The 14,271-nt window shown below is 37.8% G+C and overlaps 1 long non-coding RNA gene across 2 annotated transcripts in view; it reads right to left on the bottom strand.

Annotated features, from left to right (window-relative positions):
- LOC110268058 overlaps positions 1–8,704 on the bottom strand; it is a 10,738-nt gene extending 2,034 nt beyond the window's left edge. Inside the window, exons 1-3 of one of the 2 annotated variants that reach the window (XR_002356094.1) lie at positions 8,437–8,704; positions 8,215–8,316; positions 7,891–8,086 (exon numbers count right to left, since the gene is read on the bottom strand). This is a non-coding gene — a long non-coding RNA (uncharacterized LOC110268058). Of the gene's footprint in view, positions 1–7,890; positions 8,087–8,214; positions 8,367–8,436 lie in introns of both variants that reach the window. The other variant, XR_002356093.1, reaches the window with a different exon arrangement.

The raw sequence follows: 14,271 nt of genomic DNA, 5'->3' as shown, positions 1-14,271 counted from the left end.
GAGACACAGCAGAGCTCCTCACCCCCAACAATGGAGTTTAGAGACTCATGCCGTCAAAGAGTACAAAGTTCAGATCTAAAATGTCATGAGATACAAAATAAGTCTCTAAAAGTTGTTTAAATACTAAACTAGTAGCCTAGGGTTACAAAAAATGAGTAAACTATGATGGGTGGTGCAGAGATCCACTTCTGGGGCCCACTTGGTGTGTGTTGGGGCTGAGACTTAAACAATTCACGTGCATAAGGCTGTTTTGGGTGTTCAACGCCAGGTTTGGATCCATTTCTGGCGTTGAACTCCAACTTTTAATCCTTTTCTGGCGTTGGACGCCAGAATTGGGCAGAGAACTCGCGTTGAACGCCAGTTTACGTCATCTATCCTTGAGCAAAGTATAGACTATTATATATTGCTAGAAAGCCCTGGATGTCTACTTTCCAACGCAATTGGAAGCGCGCCATTTTGAGTTCTGTAGCTCTAGAAAATCCACTTTGAATGTAGGGAGGTCAGAATCCAACAGCATCAGCAGTCCTTTTTCAGCCTGAATCAGATTTTTGCTCAGCTCCCTCAATTTCAGCCAGAAAAATACCTGATCTTTCAGCTGAGGTAGCTTTAAGATCTCCCTGATCCTGTCAGGGTGGGTATGAACAATCTTTCCTCTGACCACGGTCCAATAGTCATAGAAAGCAGTCCCAGATAGTTTTTACTTGTCAGTTTGCCACATATTAGCATAGAACTCCTGAACCATGTTCTTCCCTACTTTCGTTTCAGGATTAGCTAGGACTTCCCAGTTCTTGATTCGAATTTGCTCCTGGATCTTCGGATATTCATCTTCTTTCAGATCGAATCTAACTTCCGGGATCACTGATCTCAGACCCATTATTTTGTTATAATGGTCTGAATGTTCTTTAGATAAGAACCTCCCTTGATTCCAAAGTGGTTTTGGAATGCTCTCTTTCTTGCCTCTTGGAGTGGCTTATTTTCCTTTAGGAGCCATGATCTTAGTGATCGTGGATAAACACACCAAACTTAGAGGTTTGCTTGTCCTCAAGCAAAAGAAAAGAAAGGAGAGGGATAGAAGGAGAGCTAGGTGCAATTGTTGATGGAGGAGGGTAGAGGCCAAACCCATATATAAAGGGAGGGGGGTGGGTTCGAAAATTTTGAAAAGATATGATAAAAAGATTGATTTGGAAAAGATAAGATAGAAGATATGATAAGAGAGGATATAGTTTAAAATTGAAAAGATATGAAAGATTTTTGAAAAAGATAAATCTAGATTTTGAAAAAGATAATGTGGAGATTTAAAAAAAAGATATTAGTTGAAAAAAATTAGATTTGTTTTGAAAATTTGAAAAAGAGTTGGATTGAATTTGCAAAAGAGGGTTGGTGCTTATGGATTAAGATATATTTGATATTTTTAAGGTAGGGTTTTTAGAAATTAGGGATTTTAGAAATCAGGGTTCTTAACATGTTTATGCAAGAAATCATGAATTGAAGTGTGAAAATTAAGATTAGAATGAAAAAAATATGAGGAAAAATGAATTTACCTCCTCCCCATCATCCTGGCGTTTGAACGCCCAAACACTGCCTGTTTTGGGCGTTCAACGCCCAAATGCTGTTCTCCTGGGCGTTCAACGCCCAATTGTTGCCCTTTTCTGGCGTTGAACGCCAGATTGCTATCCTTACTGGCGTTCAGCGCCCACTGGCTGCCCCTTTTGGGCGCTGAACGCCCAAAATAGGCCCTTATTGGCGTTTTCTTGCCAGTGAGCTCTTTTTCTCTGTTTTGTGTGCAGATTCCTTCTGTAACCCTGTGAACTTATGCAATTGATTCTTTACCTTGTTATCAATGAACTCTATATAAACAAATAAAAATAAAAATAGGGCAAAATGCTTAGAGGATTGATGCCCCATGGCTGGGTTGCTTCCCAGCAAGCGCTTCTTTATTGTCTTTAGCTGGACCTTGCTGAGCTTTTAGTCTAGCTTCAGCCTTGAGCACTCTTCCTCAACATTGCCTTCAAGATAGTGCTTGATTCTCTGTCCATTGACAATGAACCTCTTATCAGAATCAATATCTTGAAGCTCCACATAACCAAGATAAATAATCCCAGCCTCTAGTAATTTGGTGACCTCTTTCTGCACCACTTCCTTCATGGCTGGATTTAGCCGCCTCTGTGGTTGAACCACTAGTATGGCATTATCCTCCAATAAGATTTTGTGCATGCATCTAGCTGGGCTTATGCCCTTAAGGTCACCTATGGACCACCCAAGAGTTGTCTTGTGTGTCCTTAGCACTTGAATAAGTGCTTCCTCCTCCTGTGAATTTAAGGCAGAGCTTATGATCACTGGAAAAGTGTCACCTTCTCCCAGAAATGCATAGTAATTGAGTGCCAGGGTTAGAAGCTGGAGTGAAATTGGACGCCAGCTCCTTGTCTGTTCCTGGCGTCTGAACGCCAGAACTGTGCCCATTTTGGGCGTTCAGCGCCAAATCTTGCCCATTTTGGGCGTTCAACGCCAGATCCTTGCCTATTTCTGGCGTTGAACGCCAGTCCTGCCTTGTTTCTGGCGTTGAACACCAGTCCTGAGCATGGTCTGGGCGTTCAGCGCCAGCCTTCCACCAAATTTCTGGCGTTTTAGTTCCAGAATTACTTTTCCCTGGGCTCTTACTGTCCTCAGGTGAATTTTGGGTGGTTTGCTCATTCCTTGAGGTGGGGTATTTAATGTTTTCCCACTTCTTAATTGAACTGCTTGGCATTCTTCTGTTATTTGCCTTGACAGTTGCTGCTTTGTTTGCTTAAACTGTTCTTCCATATGTATATTAGCCATCATTGTCTCTTGTAGTCTATCTTTGAATTCGGCTAACTGCTTTGTTAGAAAGTCCAATTGCTGATTGAATTCAGCAGCTTGTTTTACAGGACTAAGTTCAGCAGTTACTGTCTTAACCTCTTCTTTCATGGAAGGGTCACTGCTTAGGTACAGATGCTGATTCCTGGCAACTGTATCAATGAGCTCTTGAGCCTCTTTAATTGTCTTTCTCATGTGGATAGATCGACCAGCTGAGTAATCTAGAGACATCTGAGTTCCTTCTGCAAGCCCATAGTAGAAGATGTCTAACTGAACCCACTCTAAAAACATTTCAGAAGGGCACTTTCGTAGCATCTCTCTGTATCTCTCCCAAGCATCATAAAGAGATTCACTATCTCGTTGTTTAAAGCCTTGGATGTCCAGCCTTAGCCGTGTCATCCGTTTTGGGGGAAAGTATTGATTCAGGAATTTTTCTGTCAGCTGTTTCCATGTCCTTATGCTGGCCTTAGGTTGGTTATTCAACCACCTCTTAGCTTGATCTTTTACAGCAAATGGAAACAGTAATAGTCTGTAGACATCCTGATCTATTTCTTTATCATGTACTGTGTCAGCAATCTGTAAAAACTGTGCCAGAAACTCTGTAGGTTCTTCCTGTGGAAGACCGGAATACTGGCAACTTTGCTACACCATGATAATGAGCTGAGGATTCAACTCAAAGATACTGACTCCAATGGAGGGTATGCAGATGCTACTCCCATATGAAGCAGTAGAGGGGTTAGAATATGACCCCAGAGTCTTCCTGGACTGTTCATTTCCGCTTAGGTCCATGATGGAGAAAGGGAGATGATGTAAAATAGAGAAAATATTTTTTTTTATTTCGAAAATAAGATAAAGATAAATAAAAATGGGTGAATATTTTCGAAAAATTGAGGAGAGAGAAAGTGGTTAGGAAGTTTTGAAAAAAAAATCTGAGTTTTAAAAATTGATTTTTGAAAGAGATGCTTTAAAATAGAGAGAAAAGCAATAAGATAGCACACGATTTAAAATTTTTAGATCTAATGCTCCTTGTTTTCGAAAATTTTTTTTTTGGAGGGAAAAACACCAAGGAACACCAAACTTAAAAATTTTAAGATCAAGACACGAGGAAAACTCAAGAACACTTTGAAGACTCACAAGAACACAAGAACATGAAGGAAGAACACCAAACTTAAAATTTTTAGAAAACCAAAATAAATTTTCAAAAGTTTTAAGAAAAACCAACAAGAAAACACCAAACTTAAAGTTTGGCACAAGGTTTAATAAAAAAAATTATTTTTGAAAAAGATTTTAAAAAAAAGAAATAAGGATTCTAAAATTTTAACACGACAATAATAAGAGACTTTAAACAAAAAAAAAGAGAAATTTTTCCTAATCTAAGCAACAAAATGAACCGTCAGTTGTCCAAACTCGAACAATCCCCGGCAACGGCGCCAAAAACTTGGTGCACGAATTGTGAATCACACTTTTCACAACCCGTACCACTAACCAGCAAGTGCACTGGGTCGTCCAAGTAATACCTTACGTGAGTAAGGGTCGAATCCCACAGAGATTGTTGGTTTGAAGCAATCTATGGTTATCTTGCAATTCTTAGTCAGGAAGTCAATTTTATTTATCAGTTGAATTTCGATTAAAGAAGAGAGTATGGGTTAAAGGTTACTTGTTATGCAGTAATGGAGAATATGTTGGAGTTTTGGAGATGCTTTGTCTTCTGAATCTCTGCTTTCCTCTGTCTTCTGATTCACGCACGCATGTCCTCCTATGGCAAGCTGTGTGTAGGTGGATCAGCGTTGTCAATGGCTACCATCCATCCTTCCAGTGAAAAGGGTCCAGGTGCGCTGTCACCGCACGGCTAATCATCTGCAGGTTGAGACACAGCAGGGCTCCTCACCCCCAACAATGGAGTTTAGAGACTCATGCCGTCAAAGAGTACAAAGTTCAGATCTAAAATGTCATGAGATACAAAATAAGTCTCTAAAAGTTGTTTAAATACTAAACTAGTAGCCTAGGGTTACAAAAGATGAGTAAACTATGATGGGTGGTGCAGAGATCCACTTCTGGGACCCACTTGGTGTGTGCTGTGGCTGAGACTTAAACAATTCACGTGCATAAGACTGTTTTGGGCGTTCAACGCCAGGTTTGGATCCATTTCTGGCGTTGAACTCCTACTTTTAATCCTTTTCTGGCGCTGGACGCCAGAATTGGGCAGAGAACTGGCGTTGAACGCCAGTTTACGTCATCTATCCTTGAGCAAAGTATGGACTATTATATATTTCTGGAGAGCCCTGGATGTCTATTTTCCAACGAAATTGGAAGCGCGCCATTTTGAGCTCTGTAGCTCCAGAAAATCCACTTTTAGTGCAGGGAGGTCAGAATCCAACAGCATCAGCAGTCCTTTTTCAGCCTGAATCAGATTTTTGCTCAGCTCCCTCAATTTCAGCCAGAAAAATACCTGAAATTACAAAAAAACACAACTCATAGTAAAGTCCAGAAATATGAATTTTTCCTAAAAAATAATGGAAATAAACTAAAAACTAACTAGAATATACTAAAAACTATATGAAATTAACCCCAAAAAGCGTATAAAATATCCGCTCATCACTGAACCAGCTTAATCTTTCATACTTTACTAAACCTCAAACACAAACCAATCACGGCCTCAGGCCCAAGCGATTCAATCAACATCCAATTCACCACAATCCAGTCAATCAGTTACAAACCCAAGTAATGAGGTTCAAACACAATCAAGAGCAAGTACATCAAGTATAACAATTAGTAGTTAACAGAATTATTCATTTAAGCAAACCAATTACATTATACACACCCAAACAATGTCACATAGATGCATATGATGAATGTCTAGTCCTAGTGCAGGTAATGAGCTCATTTGTCGGTTTCTACCCGCTCCCGACGTAACCCAGCATTACCAGCCGGATATGGCTTTCCTGTTGGCTATACCCCTGTGTACAGGAAATAACCCCTCTGCCACTACAGAAATGGAACAGGTGGTCACGGTACTTCTGTAGCAGGAAATAACCCCTCTGCCTTACAGAATTAAAATATGGATCTGTACCGCAGGAAAGCGTTCTCAGTGGTCGCACCACTATCTATCTGACTGCCTCAATGCAGCAGATCATCACATAATCATTCTCATTACCATCATTCATTATCATTCTCATTATTCATCATCGCTTTCACATTCTTATGCAGTACCACTTCCTTTCTCAGTTCAATCATACTATAAAAACTTTACATCTTTCCATTTCCTTTCATAATTGCAAATACGCAAGCACGACAAGACCCACGCCCTTGCCAACAATCTCGTATACCAAATAATCTCTTCTTAAAAGAATCATTGAAGTTTCTATCATTAAATAAGCCTTAAATATTGATTTTTACTAAGTCCTTATACTTTTATAAAAATTTGGACATAATCTCCTTTAAAAATAGGACTTATCCACCCTACGGGATCCTTCTTTCTCAATATTTCATCAGCCTCTTTCAGCAATTGTCACAACAATATATCCTCAAAAACATTTGATAATAGAAAATCTATTTTGTTAAATTCCATATCCAAAATCTATTTCTTAAATTCCATTTTCTTTTTAAAATATCAAATGAATTCGGAATTACGCAAACTTTATATCCATGTGACCGTCTCGGATTAAGCTTTCTATTAAATCAAAAATCATAATTTTATGCTGACTCTAGCTTCGGGAATATAAGCAAAACCGTGACTGCTCTGCAGTGTTTTAAATCCAGAAGACAGCAGCAGCATACAACATTCGAAATTTCATATAAAATACAAATTAAATCCAACCCCCTTAAAAATTAATGTGGTTAAAGATAACTTATCCAAATTTCTTTCTAAATTGGTTCCAGGGTCATACCATTTTTAATGAAGGAGTTACGTAGCTTGGAAGTTAGGTAATCCTCTGCAGAATTCTGTTTTACAAATCATTGAACACAACCTCTTCCAAGTCCCATAACTCACTTATTAAAACATGGAAAACCATGAAATTTGAATCATATATACTAAACATACTCAACTTTCACCTCCAATTAGTTTCATCTTAATATCATTCCAGAATTAAAAATTATAAAGCCTCAAATTTACTGACTTAGAAAACAAAGCCTGACTTTTACTGCATAAAACATCTTTCATTGAAAATCCAAATCTTTAAAACCACAACTCTAACAATTCTAAACTTTTATGAAATTAAAGTAATAAGACCAAAGTTTCATTTAAAATTAGTTCCATTTAAAAATTCCAACTGCAGAATTTCCAATAGAGGAATCAATTTGCTGCTGTGTTAAACGTTCTGCAGAAAAACCAGATTTGACATCCCCAATTCAAAAATTCACCATAATTCATAAACTTAATGAAAAAGTCTCAAATTTACCAGTTCAACTCCCTATATTCTCAATCATAATCCAGAATTAGTCCCACACAAATCCGATCGTCATAGAATTAGTTATAGATTTTCAAAGTTTCTAATTTCATTTAAAATAGTGCAGAAAATCAGATTCACGATTTAACTTTGAAAAATCATAACTAATGTTCCAGTTAATATGAAACCTTCAAAATTAAATCTCAACAATCACACTTAATATAATTTACTTAACATTTAAATTCTCATCATTTCAGTCACTATAGAGCCACTGATTCACTTTCAAAGTTGCCGTTTAATTTCAAGAGAACCTGATTTTCAGTAAACCATTTTGTATTCAAAATCCAACCCTTCAATACCCCTCAAAACCAATTCCAAATCAACCACCAACCAAGTTCATTAACATTACAATATACCAAATAACAGCTCAGCGACAACAAATCCAACATTACCCATTAAAATTCAGAAATTCTCAACAATTAGTCATCAAACAATTCCCAATCCACATAATCAATCAATATCACTAATCAACAATTCCAAATCACAATCTCAACCACAATTCAATATTCACATAATCAATCAATTACTCACAGCTACTAAATCTATTTGCAGTTATTCAATAAACCTTGTAGGCATTCTTAAATTGAAATCATTTTAAACCCCCTACCTCGATGTCGCAATTGCATAATTTAATGTAACAATTCCCTTTCCTTTTAGTTTCATGGCAAGAGCGGTGACTGTCATGCAACCGGAATGGCAAAGGCAGCAACCGGAACAGCAGCATTGTTAATCTTCACGGCAGTGACCGTGGTTGTAACCAAACAAAGGATTCAAATTGGATGAAATTAAGAGCAATCACAGCCCTGGAGGTCTCAAGACAAGGCACATACCGCGATCAACTCAGAACAAGTATAGCAGTGACAATAAAATGTGTAAATAGTCAATGATCAAGGAAAAGATCAATCCAGAATTAAAGTAGCATTGGACTCACCAATAGCAACTCTAACAGATTCATAATAGCATCAACGCCAATACTCCAAATAATAGCAGTAGAGAAACAGGTGCAGCAAAGGGGCATGAACGACAGGGACGACTAGGATCCAGATTGACGATGGCGACAACAATACAAAACAGGAACATACACTATTTTATTCAGAATGAAAATATAGTAGAGAAATAAAATCGGGAAGCAGAGCACGAGCAAGAGTGTTACAGTTTCAAGAATGGAATTGGGAACGCAGGGGAAGCTGCTGTTGGGTATTTCAGTGGCGCCTCCCTTCAACGGCAGCGCTAACGGCGGTGCGCGGCGTTGGCAGCGACGACTCCAACATGGTGACAAAGGCAGAGCTTCTTCTCGGTCAGCGGCTTGCAGCTCACAGTTTCCTCCCAACGTCGTTCTTTCTCTCCCCTTCGTGGTTCTGCTTCCGACGGTGGCGACATGTGTGACGGGCTCCACGGCTGCACGGCGCAATCTCCTCTCTCTCCATCGCGAGTTCGTCCCTCTCTCTTTCTTCTGACGCTCTTGATAGGGACGGGCTCCAAGGTGGCAGTAGGAAACTCGAAGGCGTTCGGTCTCCACAGCGACGGCAGCGAGACGCCAGTGATGGCGAGCCAGACGGCAGCTGGACAACGATGTGGTGTAGCTCCCTCTCTTCCTCTCAGCTCTCGATTCTCCCTTTCCATTTCTGCGTTTCTTTCTTTTGTTTTTTGTGTTAGTGTTTTAGGAAGAAAGGGGGTGGGCTGCGTTCTTCAGGGCTGGAGAAAGGGGAAATTAGGTTTCTGATTAGGGATTTAGAACTAGGGCTTCAATTTGGGGAATTAGGGTAAACTTAGGATTTTTATAAAGGAATAAATATAAATGTGAATAGATATTTTGATAAGATTAAAGAATAAAATAATTTTAAAATCAAACATACTTTATTAAAAATATCTAAGAACATTATTTATCAACATATTGGTAAGTTGAATTAATTATTTCTAATTTAAATTATAAAATAAGCATATTAATCACATTTTTATAAAATATAGTTTAAACTCAATACTAATTAGTCAAATTAAATGATATAACTTTTTATTATTTTTCTATTATCAGAACTTAATTCCAAATTATATAAAATGATCAATTGTAATAAGATTACACAAAAATATTTATTAACTTAAACTCAAAGTATTTATAAAAATCAATTTAATCATCCCTAATAAATTAATCTCTAAGGGCTCAACTAATAAAATAAGTCACAATTTATTCATAATAGGAGTTACTTAAATTAAAATGTACAATCCTTTCTTATTTTTCAACTACTAAGAATATGCAAAATATTCAATTATAATAAAATTGCTTAAGAAGCTTAGTTGGTCTAAAATGAAATTATCTCCGAATCTATTTAATTATTTCTAATAAAGTAATTTCTAAAATTACAAAGTTTAAACTTAATAAGATAAAATCTCAATTTATTTATATTTAGATTTTCAAAAATGCGGGATGTTACACTACTCTCATAAAGGAATCTCTATACTGTGACATAGAGGATTTCTCTTCTTTTCTGTTCTCTTCTTTTTCATATGAGCAGGAACTAGGATAAAGACATCCTTGTTGAAGCTGATCCTGAACCTGAAAGGACTCTGAAGAGGAAGCTAATAGAAGCTAAAGCACAACTCTCTAGAGAGGACCTTACAGAAATTTTTTGAAAAAGAAGAGGACATGGCAGCCGAACCCAATATCAATGGTGGAGATGCAAGGAAGATGCTTGGTGACTTTACTGCACCAACTTCCAACTTCTATGGAAGAAGCATCTCAATTCCTGCAATTGGAGCAAACAACTTTGAGCTTAAGCCTCAATTAGTTTCTCTAATGCAGCAGAATTGCAAGTTTTATAGACTTCCATTGGAAGATCCTCATCAGTTCTTGGCTAAAGTCTTGCAGATCTGTGACACTGTTAAGACCAATGGGGTTAATCCCGAGGTCTATAGACTTATGCTTTTCCCTTTTGCTGTAAGAGACAGAGCTAGGATATGGTTGGACTCACAACCTAAAGAAAGCCTGAACTCTTGGGAAAAGTTGGTCAATGCTTTCTTGGCCAAATTCTTTCCACCTTAAAAGTTGTGTAAGTTTAGAGTGAAAGTCCAAACCTTCAGACAAAAGGAAAGTGAATCCCTCTATAAAGCTTGGAAAAGATACAAGCAATTTATCAGAAGGTGTCCTTCTGGCATGCTTTCAGAATGGAGTATCTTATGTATATTCTATGATGGTTTGTCTGAATTGTCCAAGATGTCATTGGACCACTCTGCTGGTGGATCTCTTCATTTGAAGAAGATGCCTGCAGAAGCCCAGGAAATTATTGAAATGGTTACAAATAACCAGTTCATGTAAACTTCTGAAAGAAATTCTATGAATAATGGGATGACTCAGAAGAAAAGAGTTCTTGAGATTGATACTCTGAATGCCATATTGGCTCAGAAAAAAATATTGACTCAGCAAGTCAATATGATTTCTCAGAATCTGACTGGATTGCAAGCTGCATCTGGCAGTACTAAAGAAGCCTCCTCTGAAAGAGAAGCTTATGACCCTGAGAATCCTGGAATGGAAGAAGTAAATTACATGGGAGAATCCTATGGAAACACTTACAATCCTTCATGGAGAAATCATCCTAATCTCTCATGGAAGGATCAACAGAAGCCTCAACAAGGCTTCAGTAATAATAATGGTGGGAGAAATAGGCTTGGCAATAGCAAGCCTTGCCCATCATCTTCTCAACAACAGACACAGAATTCTAAGTAGAGTCTCTCTGACTTAACAACCATAGTCTCTGATCTATCTAAGACCACTCAAAATTTTATGACTGAAACAAGGTCCTCCATCAGAAATTTGGAGGCACAAGTGGGTCAGTTGAGTAAAAGAGTTACTGAAATTCCTCCTAATACTCTCCCAAGCAATATAGAAGAGAATCCAAAGAGAGAGTGCAAGGCCATCAATATACTCAAAGTGGCCAAACCTGTAGAGGAGGGAAAGGCAGTGATTTCCAGTGAGAAAGACCTCAAGGGACGTCCACTAACCACTAAGGAGTTCCCTAATTAGGAACCAAAGGAATCTGAGGCTCATACAGAGACCATAGAGATTCCACTGAACTTACTGTTGCCATTCATGAGCTCTGATGAGTATTCTTCCTCTGAAGAGGATGAATATATTGTTGAAGAGCAAGTTGCTGAATATCTAGGAGATATCATGAAGCTAAATGCCAAGCTATTTGGTAGTTAGACTTGGGAGGATGAACCTCCATTGCTCATCAATGAACTGAATGCTTGGGCTCAATTGAAATTACCTCAGAAGAAATCGGATCCCAGAAAGTTCTTAATACCTTGTACCATAGGCACAATGACCTTTGAAAAGGCTCTGTGTGACCTGGGGTCAGGAATAAATCTCATGCCACTCTCTGTAATGGAAAAACTAGGGATCTTTGAGGTATAAGCTGCAAGAATCTCACTGGAGATGGCAGACAAATCAAAGAAACGGGCTTATGAACTTGTAGAAGATGTCTTGGTGAAGGTTGAAGGCTTTTACATCCCTGCTGACTTCATAATCCTAGACACCGGGAAGGATAAAGATGAATCCATTATCCTTGGAAGACCCTTCCTAGCCACAGCAAAAACTGTGATTGATGTGGACAGAGGAGAGTTAGTCTTTCAATTGAATGAGGACTACCTTGTGTTTAAGGCTCAAGGATCTTCTTTTGTAACCATGGAGAGAAAGCATGAAAATTTTCTCTCAATACAGAGTCAAACAGAGCCCCCACATTCAAATTCTAAGTTTGGTGTTGGGAGGCCACCATTAAGCTCTGAGTCTCTGTGAAGCTCTCTAAGAGCTCACTGTCAACTATTGACATTAAAGAAGCGCTTATTGGGAGGCAACCCAATGCTATTTAATTATATTTATTTTTATAGACATTTGTTTTTCATTGTTATTTTATGTTTTCTTTAGGTTGATGATCATGTGGAGTCATAAAAACAACTGCAGAATTAAAGCAGAATAAAAAATAGCATAAAAAATAGCACACCCTGGAGGACAGGTGAAGAGAGAACTTTTGCGTGGTCTAAAATTCAGAATAAATTCCCGTTGCAAGTATAGCTTCTAAACCAACAAAAGTCCTTTCTTACAAACGTTTCGGTTGTCACAGGTAACAAACCCCTTTTAAAATTGATAACCGAAGTATTTAAACCTCGGGTCGTCTTCTCAAGGAACTGCAGGGAGGTATGTTCTTATTATTGGTTATGAGTTTTGTAAATTGGGGTTTTGAAAGTAAGGAACAAGTAATTTAAATGACAAATAAAATAAATAAATAAATGTAAAATAAACTCTTGGCAAGGTATGGGAATTTGGAAGTCTTATCCTAGTTATCCTTATCAATGGGGATGAGAATTGAGTTTTAATCCCACTTAGTTAGCCTTTACTAAAGCAAAGGAAGGTAAAGTGGACCAATTAGTTTGATCCTCAGGTCCTGGTCAATCCCTAAGAAAGGAATGGAGTTATTGAAGTTCAATTCAATTAGCAAAGACAACAATTATCAATTACTTAACCAAGGCCAAAAGGGAAAAAGTAAACTTACTCGAATAAAAATGTCTTCAGATTGGAAGCAACAGTAACATAAATAAAAGAAATCAATCATAAACTAAAATACCTCAAATTATATTAAATAGAAATTCGAATCTAAACATGAATGGTTAATAAGCCAAATTGGCAATAAAAGTAATTAAAAGAAAGCTTTAAAAGATCTGAAAGCAAAAGAGAAATATAAAGAAAAAGGAATATTGAACCTGATAAAGAGTCGGAATACTAAATTGAAATAACAAGAAATCCTAATCCTAAAACCTAAGAGAGAGGAGAGAGCCTCTCTCTCTAAAAACTACATCTAAAATATGAAAAGTGAATAATTGGATATCTCTCTCTGAATGGATGCATTTCCCTACTTCATAACCTCTAATCTGTGCCTTCTGGACTTGGATCTGGGCCAAAAAAGGTTTCAGAAATCGCTGGGAGCATTTTCTGTAATTTTTGGTGCGTGGCGTCTGTCACGCGTCCGCGTGAGTCACGCGGTCGTGTCATCTGGAGTTTTCCTTATCATGCGTTCGCTTCGGTGATGCGTCCGCGTCATCTGTGTTCTGCTCATGGCACGCGTCCGCGTCAGTCACGCGTTCGCGTCGCTATCTTTTCGCGCTAGGCATGCGGCCGCGTCGTCCATGCATTCGCGTCGCTGCCAGTTTCTTCAAAAACTCCATTTTGTGCTTTCCTTCCGTTTTTATATGTTTCCTTTCCATCCTTTAAGTCATTCCTGCCTTAGAAGATTTGAAACTTCTCAGCACACAAATCACGGCATCGAATGGTAATAGAGGGTGATTAAAATAAATAATTTCAAAGCATAAGAAACATGTATTTCACATATATCACATAATAAGGAAGGGAAAGTAAAACCATGCAATTTACATGAATAAGTGGGTGAAGGCACTTTTACTATGGAGATGGGTAATAAGTATTTTTCAAACTTGCAAGACAATTAACAATTTAAGCAGAGATATATGGTGATGAGCTATTGAACCCTCACTGGATTTTGTGTTTACTCTCTAGTCACTCAGTGTTTATTGGGTTAACCACTCTATTCTTCTTTTTATCCTTTCTTTCTATAACTTTATTCTTCATCTAACCAATCAACAATTATAGAATATAGGCATACAAAAATCATGAGGTCTTTTTCAAGGTTGTAATGGGGCTAAGGTAAAGGTAGGGGTATATGTATAAGGCTAAGTGAGCTAATAAGTGAATCCTTGATTAGTCTAAGATCTCGCCTAACATACATATTTTGTAATTCATAGTTTCTTAACCTATTTGCCCAACTTTTCTCACTTTGTATTGCAAACTCATGCATTAACTTAAATTTTATCCCATGTGCATTGATTCATTTTTATTTTGCAATTGGGAAATTTTTTGTATCCCCTTAATTAAATACCAAAAATAATTTTTTTTAATGCACATGGTAATTCAATTGTTTTGACTTCACAT

The sequence above is a fragment of the Arachis ipaensis genome, chromosome B10 (assembly GCF_000816755.2).
Source record: "Arachis ipaensis cultivar K30076 chromosome B10, Araip1.1, whole genome shotgun sequence".
Classification (NCBI taxonomy): domain Eukaryota; kingdom Viridiplantae; phylum Streptophyta; class Magnoliopsida; order Fabales; family Fabaceae; genus Arachis; species Arachis ipaensis.
This window is presented reverse-complemented; position numbering and strand designations above follow the sequence as displayed.